Here is a 7,698-nt window from a genome sequence, read left to right as displayed (position 1 = left end):
CGCACAACTCCCATTGACTTTGTTATGAATTGCTCTTGTGTATCACAAGACAGAGTTTGACCCTACATAAAAACATCCCTAAGGCTACAACACCGAGTTTGACGCAGAGATTGTCCAAAGTTATTCTGGCATTGGCAGGCAAGGGCTTGAGAATAAAGTAAATGACCTTGACAGCAGAGGTCCTGTTGTGTCCCAGCATGAGTAGACTCAGGTGATGATCAGTGTGTTGGCAAATGACAGAAGTTGAAGATGTATAATAACTTTAGGCCACGGACATGAGGATGTGTACTAGTTCTGTGCCATTTTCCTATGGGGGCTCTATATGGAGCTCTAGCAGAAATGGCTGCAGTATCATGTGTATAAACTGCATTTCAAAACATGCTGTTGAGCTTAAATGACAGAAAAAATGGAAGACAAGAGAAATGAAGAGCAAGCAAAAGGGCCTTGTCCACCTGTACCAACCTTACAAAAATGCCAGAAATGGGATTGTGACGCTATCCTAGGAGAACTCTGGTGTGCTTGAGAGTGGCTTTGGTACATGCAGAGATGCAGTGGGTGAGCCGGCATGTTCAAGAGCAGTGTCCCCAAGCCCACTGTGGAAGCTATACATACACACCCTTATGCATGGTTCTCCAAGGACCAGCTTCACCCTTAGGCACAACTGCTACGTCCTGGCTCCTGTGCTCTGGGTCGTGGGTCCCATTCTGCTGCTGACCATTCCTGGAAATTTTTCTTTAGCCGAAACGATAAAGGCCTGCACTCTCGAAGGAGTGTTCCAGCCCCTCTGCAGTTCAGAGTGGGCACAGGTTCAGCCGCAGAGCACTATACTGCCACAAATGTGTTTGCACTTTTTTGGTTGCCTGGATTCCCTCATTGGTTCATTGGACTGTTAACGCTTTTGCAAATTTGCACTGTCATGATAGTAGCAATCAATTCAGAACTGTCTGACAGATCCTGGGGCAAGGGTTGTGCTAACTACCTGCTTCCTGTGTGTTGGGGGGGGTTTCTCTCCATGAGAGAGAAGTGACATATAGAACATCAAGGTCGAATAGGTCTTGTTCTGCAAACTGTCACGTCAGACCCAGGAGCACAAGGTCCTGCGCTGCACTCAATTTTCTGCTTACGCAGAGCAACCATATTTCAAAGGTAGGGCTGGCTCTTAGTTCTGAGAATTGGCTCCCTAGGAAAAAACCGACAGCAAATAAAATAGAGCACTGTGCAAATATGAGAGGCTTGTAGGGGCCTTAATGCCCTCCCAGCCAACCAGTACTGACCTATTCCAGAAATTATTCTCTAGTACCTTGACCAGGTTAATAGTAACTCAGCTGTGGAGGTGGGTGGTGTTCTAACCGTTGGCTTCTCTGAACAGGGTTATGGAGCAATATGTTAAAATAAGGTTGGCCAGTAAACACTTGTGCTTGCAGCATATAGGTGCTGTAACAAACCTGGTACTCGCTTGGAATTTCCATTTCACGGGGAATTTCAACATTTTGAACTTCTGTTTCTTCTGCTGAATTTTGAATGATAGCAAATATAGTGTAGATTTCTTGCAAAACGGAAATTCCCCCAAAAACTGAATCTGAAAAATATTAATTCGGAATTTTGGTTCAAATGTGTATATTATATATTTTTTAAAACATGTCTACTTTCTGCGTCGTCAGTAGGAGCAGTGCATATTATATTATATTACATGCACTATTCATAGTATAATTGTTGAAGAGCTCTACTGTTTTTGAATCATTAATGCAATGCTACTTCATTACGACACAAACGGGAGATGCTTTGCTCTAGAAAAAACCCCATCTCAGTCAATACTAAGTGACTGCTACCCTTTGTGATGTAAAATGTAAAACATTTCAAATCTGATATTTGCCATGTCAGCTATAATGGATGTCATGAAATAATGTGCACATAATATAAATGTGAGATAATGCTCATAAGATGCAATTCAAAGTGAAAGCTCACAATTTGAAAACAAATTTCAAAATTTTCCAGAATGAAAATTTTACTAAAGGGATTTGTTTTATTAATTACAAAATATTTTCCCATGGACATTTTAATTGGAATTGATTCAATTTTGCAGTTGGAAAGAGAGGTTTTTGTTGAAAAAGTTGGCCTGCAAAAACGGTTGCGACAACATTTTCTGACCAGCTTTAACTACTGGTTGTGGAGAAAATGTGGAAAAAAGGCTGTGGAGACCAGTGCAGACTCCTGTTTGTGCGGTGATCACAGCAAAGAGCCGCTTTCACACGTGTTATACGTGAATCCTGCCGCTTTTCTTCTGACCTGTGAGCCCTCTCCTTTATGACGCTTGTCTCATCCTGGGTGATCCATGGCTTGTAAGCAACACTCATTCTGTAAGTGCTGAGTATTGTCATCCTAGTACTTTAATTGATCCTCCCAGAAAAGTGTTTATGGCAGAATGTTTTCTTTTTAGGGTCCCAAAGCTTGGACACTCTTATGCCTAGATCGCCTTCTTCCTCATTTTACAAGCCAAAGCACAAGGGGTGGTGCAGAGCTACAGTTGGCTTCCAGCTATACCATCCATAGCTAGACCAAATGGGTCTCATTAGCTCCTAGCCAGCGATGGGCTGAGAAGCCCTTTGCAGGGAAAGCTAAAGAGTGTCAAACAAGAAGTCCCATGAACAGCTTGTAGGACATGACAAAGGCCAAGCTTATGGTGGTCTCTGAAGTTCAATCCTTCTTTGTGATTTCACCTGAACTAAGTCGCAACTAGAAGTAGCCAGCAGAACTGGGAACTAAGGTGGAGGTAAGAGCCAACCCTGCTGTATCAATCTAGTCCCTGAGGGTTGGCAGCTTGGGAGGGGTGTGCAATGTCTTCTACGTACATACAACACCATAAACATTTCTAAAGTTTTTTATTACCAAGATAAGGGAGATGTGGCACAAAGCCCCATGTACCCAGCAGGCCCTGTGCAGAGCTGGAGGGCTGCCAAGCAGAAGGCAGAAGCACGGTCACTTGAGATCCTCTGGGCATCTCCAAAGACACCACCCCGATCAGGGAGAAAGCACCTAGCCCTTTTCACATGCTACATGCACAGTAGGGCTGTGCGAAACGGCACCGTTACACTTTGCCTTGAGTTTCCACAGTTCAAGGGAACAGTGTTTTGTCTCGAATTTCATTTCAAGTTGAAACAGCTGTTCCGTTCCAGCGAAACAAGGCTATTTCGTGTCTCGAATTTCATTTCAAGTTGAAACAGCTATTCCGTTCCGGCGAAACAAGGCTATTTCAACATTGTTTCAAGTTTTGCTGGGGATGGGAAGTCAGCCCAGCTGAGCTGCTTCCCAGTGCCCCGCACTGGATCGCACTGGGGACAGGAGGCAGCCCAGCTGGGCTGCTTTCTGGTGTCCCGCGCTAGATTGCGCCAGGGCTGGGAGGCACAAGTTAGTGCAGGGGATGAGGAAGCAGCACAGCTGGGCTGCCTCCCAGCCCCGGCCCAATTTCTAGCATGGGGCACTGGAAAGCAGCCCAGTTGGGCTGCCATCCCCAGCGCGATGTAGCGCAGGGCACCAGGAAGCAGCCCAGCTGGGCTGCCTTCCACCCCCTGCTGGATCTTGTGCTGGGGATGGGAAGTCAGCCCAGCTGGACTGACTTTTCATCCCCAGCCTATGGTCGAAACGTTTCAACTTTCAAAACATTTTGACCAGCCTCATTTTGTTTCGACGCTATTTCGACAGCCTTTGTTTCATTCTGATTTTGCTATTTCGACCTTGAAACTGGTCGAAACAGTGTCAGAATAAAATGGCTGGTGAAATTTCGCACAGCCCTAATGCACAGCCATGCTGAAATGCAGGTCCCTTGGGCCTGGAGTGGGGCTACCCAGCACGAACACCAGGAAGGAGAAACATGAGCTAAAATCGCACAGCCCTAATGCACAGCCATGCTGAAATGCAGGTCCCTTGGGCCTGGAGTGGGGCTACCCAGCACAGGAACACCAGGAAGGAGAAACACGAGCTAAAAATACCTCTCTCCTGATCCAACTGTCTCATGCTCTTCATAGCCATGATGGATGGGGGACTTATCATGAATTTATTGTTCATGAAAAGATGAAGGGCAAAGTCAGCCTCACTGAGATACGAATCTGTAGCTTTAGGGAATCTCCGCACAAGGCAAGGATTCTCGGGTCAGTAAGCCATTGCAACTCACCTGAAAATAGTAATTAAATGCCAGATTTTTCTACAAATGAAAAACAATGGCAAAGCAGCTATATTTTGAAACTCTAATTTCCTCTGGAGACTCTCCGCTGTAAAAATGTTCATGTTTTGATCCACTGGATCAGTGTGATAAACTTCAAATCAGCTATCCTACCAACACCAAATCTAAATTAGCCTCCTAAATACTTCCTGTAATTATCTTGCCAGGCTAATAAAATAAAAGCATTCCCACAGGGAGTTGAATTACTGTTTGCAGCAGCGATAATACGCCATGCTGTCCATGCCTCACCAAATGAACATAATCCTCGCCTGGGACTGAAGAACCGACTTTAAAGAAAACAAAACTGCTCCCTTGGCCTCACCCAGATTCCTGGCACTAAACCAGAAGGCTTGTGAAGTGACAGAGACCTAATGATACAACTGCCTTCACTTATTTAGCCACTTCTATTCAGAGACCCCTTAAAATACTCTATACATCACAATTTGCTGGGTCAGCATTCTTATTTCCATGTTAGATTAGATAATGTGAGATATCAGTTCTGGACATTTGCTGCTCTATCTCCTCTTCTCCCACCCAGCCGAATAGCAAATTGATGAGGACTCGGACCTGGCTTGCAGCGTTCTTTCTGTTCGGGCCACCAGACCAGTGGATCAGAAAATCAGCAAGGGCTGGCCCCGTGGTAAGATGGGTCTCCTGGAAGTCCAGCAGTTGAGCCTGTCCGCCTTCTGCATATTCTGTTAACGTGTACATGCGGTGTGCTGAATTAGCTGATGACAAGACACCTTGTAGTCTCACTCTGAGCATTTTTAGGAAGTGGAAAGCTGCATTTTGAATCAAGTATACTTATTCACATGTCCTGGTCCCAGTGTTTCTCATATCATGCTTCAAAGCGTTGCATGACAGCAGCTGTTCCTTTAGACACCGATATTCATGCTCTGAGCAGGAAGCCAGGTGAAGGAAATCAAAGTCTCTAAGCCAAGCAAGCTAAGAGGATCCTAGTTTGGTAGTTTCACATGTGGACTGAGACAGTTTCTTTGAGTGATGTAAAGATGCATTTGCCCTACAAAAGTGAGGGAGCTGACAGTGTGTAGCAAATGGATCCATACTGAGGGGGCAGGAAACTTGATCTTTTTTACCTGTTGTCCTGTCCCCTGCTGACTGACTGCAGCCTCAGACAAGTTCTTCTCATGGTGTTGCCATCTTCTGTGCTGCTGTGACTCTACATTTCTGGGCTGTCCTTAAAGGCCCAGGTCCTGGAAACAAATCTTCTGAAGACTGCAGCTTCCATGACTTCTGAAAGAGTAAGCTTGTGACTGTGCATACAGAAATGGAAGATGTCACCTGAGTGCCTCCCAGCAGTGCCAAAGCCATTGAGCAAACAAAGAAAACCTCCGCATTTCTAATCTTGTGGCTTCAAGCCAGTTTGTTGAGTTTGGGGCCTGATGCATGATTCTGAATTCTTGAAGTTGGCAATACTTCTCCTAGCTTCAGCTTGTCTCTCTCTCAAATAGGACTAAGGAGACGGGGCTGTGCTGAGGATGGCTGAAGATAAAGCGCTACGGGCACCGTGCTGGAAGTCGGGTATCTGCGTTCTGTTCCCAGCTGGCCTGCTGTGTGACCCTGGGTAAGTCCCTTCTCCAGTCTGGGACTCAGTTTCCATCGCCTTGCCCTCATCCATCAATGTTTATACTGAAGGCCCCTCAGGTCAGGGACTGTGGTGCCTGGGTCTGCAGTGTCCAGCACAAAGACACCCCCTTCTCCCCTGGGATTGCTACAGCAACAATATGAATCAGCATGGGTGCCTGATTTATGCCCTGCTCCAGCTGATCCAGTGTTCCTGGCTGCTGGTAATAGAAATAATCATAATAATTTTTTAAAAGCTTTTGTGCATGAAGTCATTTCTCTTTTCTATGCCAGATCTGAGGGAACTCAGTGATTCTCAGCACCTGGGCCACGTGCAATGGTGAAGTGAACACTAATATTTGTTGCACATTAGTAAGTGGGCGTGAGAAATCTGGTGGTAGTTACATGCCAAAGGGCTGGGAGTGGTGCAGGTAGCAGGAAAATTAACCTAGCAAGAGTGTACGATAAGAAAACTCCACCCACCCACCCACACACATGCCTTTATTTTACACCCTCCTGTAAGCACGTTTCCCCGATGTGTACCCCACTCTTTTACTGCATAAGTTACACCAGAGGAAATGCTTCAAGGATTCCCTCAAGGCAAACATTAACAAGTATGGCATTGACACCACGAATTGGGAAAAACTAGCCCGGGACAGGGCTCTACATGGGGACACCTTGTGAGAGAAGGTGCATCTTACGCTGAAGAAAACTGCCTCACCCTGGAGGCAGAAAAATAACAGGACGGTAGGAAAGGAAACGAGGCCGAGAAATCCGTGGTCCCATTATGCAGGGACTGTAATAGGTCATTATGAGCAGGGCTCCCCAGGGAGTGGTGAGCTGTAGCAGACACTTCTCCTGTAAGGCCAGCCTTCACATGTTTCGGCCCCCGGATCTGTGGAATTGATTCTTAGTAATGCACTGAAATGCTTTGAGTGTGCTGGCTGAGGTGCAAATCAGAGCTGGTTCAGATGATCCTGCCCAGCTTGCAACTGCTGGAGGCCCTGGGCTTATATAGGATCCAACCACAGCAGGGACAGGGAGTGATCTGAGCCCGTGTGTCAACCCAAGCTGCTCTGCGCTGACTGTGAGCTCTGTGGGAACAAATGGTGGGTCTTTTAGGGTACTGGGATGATCTGCTTTCTCCCAGCCCTGCTGGGGTACATCAGAGGTTTCCTGTTCATATTTAACAGGAGACCTCCAATTGCAGTACCCTAACTGTTAACACAAATGTATGCGCCACTTCTGGATATTACTCCTCTTCCTCTACCTCCCCTCCCTACCTAGCTGGCACAAGAAATAAGTCTGAGGCTGAGCTTCACTCCAAGTCTTTGAAGGAAGCCCCAGATTTGCCTGTGGGTCATAAACACTTGCCCCAAGGGTAACAGGAGCAGCAAAAGGCCTGGATTCAAACAACCACAAATAGTGGAAAATTCTGGATCTGGATCCTGTTGCAGGTGAGAACTTAAGAGGTTAGTTTCCATCTTTTTTGAGCTAAACCAGAACCCTATTCAAGCCATCAGTCCATATTCAACCCATCAACCTTGTTTCATCATGTGGACAACAATGTAGGCAGCCTTGGGCTGGGGAACCCTGCTACAGTGAGAGATTGCAGTCCCACGTGATGTGGACTTTAGGAAATCCCATGTTCTGATGTGTGTATTAGCAAACAAGCGGAGAAATTTATCATGTTACGTAGGAAAGTAGTAACAGATTTACCTCCTTGCTGTAAAGCAACTCAAAGAAATGAGGAAGTCTCTGGGTGTCATGTGGGATATCTGATCTAAGCATCTGTACCATCCTGCAAGAAGGAGCCTGACTGGGCACATGCCTTCACATCGTCCCCAGAGCTGCCTGGCATATTCATGGTGTTTTCTTGCAGCAAGATGTGGTCCTGC

General features: G+C 46.2%; 1 protein-coding gene across 1 annotated transcript in view; it reads left to right on the top strand.

Annotated features, from left to right (window-relative positions):
• The first annotated feature begins 5,692 nt into the window (after window positions 1-5,692).
• Window positions 5,693-7,698, top strand: part of NCMAP (non-compact myelin associated protein) — a 33,195-nt gene continuing 31,189 nt past the window's right edge. The window contains exons 1-2 of the mRNA XM_025198729.1: window positions 5,693-5,801; window positions 7,088-7,257. The gene's annotated coding sequence lies outside the window, so the exon portion shown is untranslated. The remainder of the gene's footprint in view (window positions 5,802-7,087; window positions 7,258-7,698) is intronic.

The sequence above is a fragment of the Alligator sinensis genome, unplaced genomic scaffold, assembly GCF_000455745.1.
Source record: "Alligator sinensis unplaced genomic scaffold, ASM45574v1 scaffold337_1, whole genome shotgun sequence".
NCBI lineage: Eukaryota > Metazoa > Chordata > Crocodylia > Alligatoridae > Alligator > Alligator sinensis.
The sequence above is the reverse complement of the archived record's forward strand: the minus strand, read 5'-3'. Positions and strand labels throughout refer to the sequence as shown.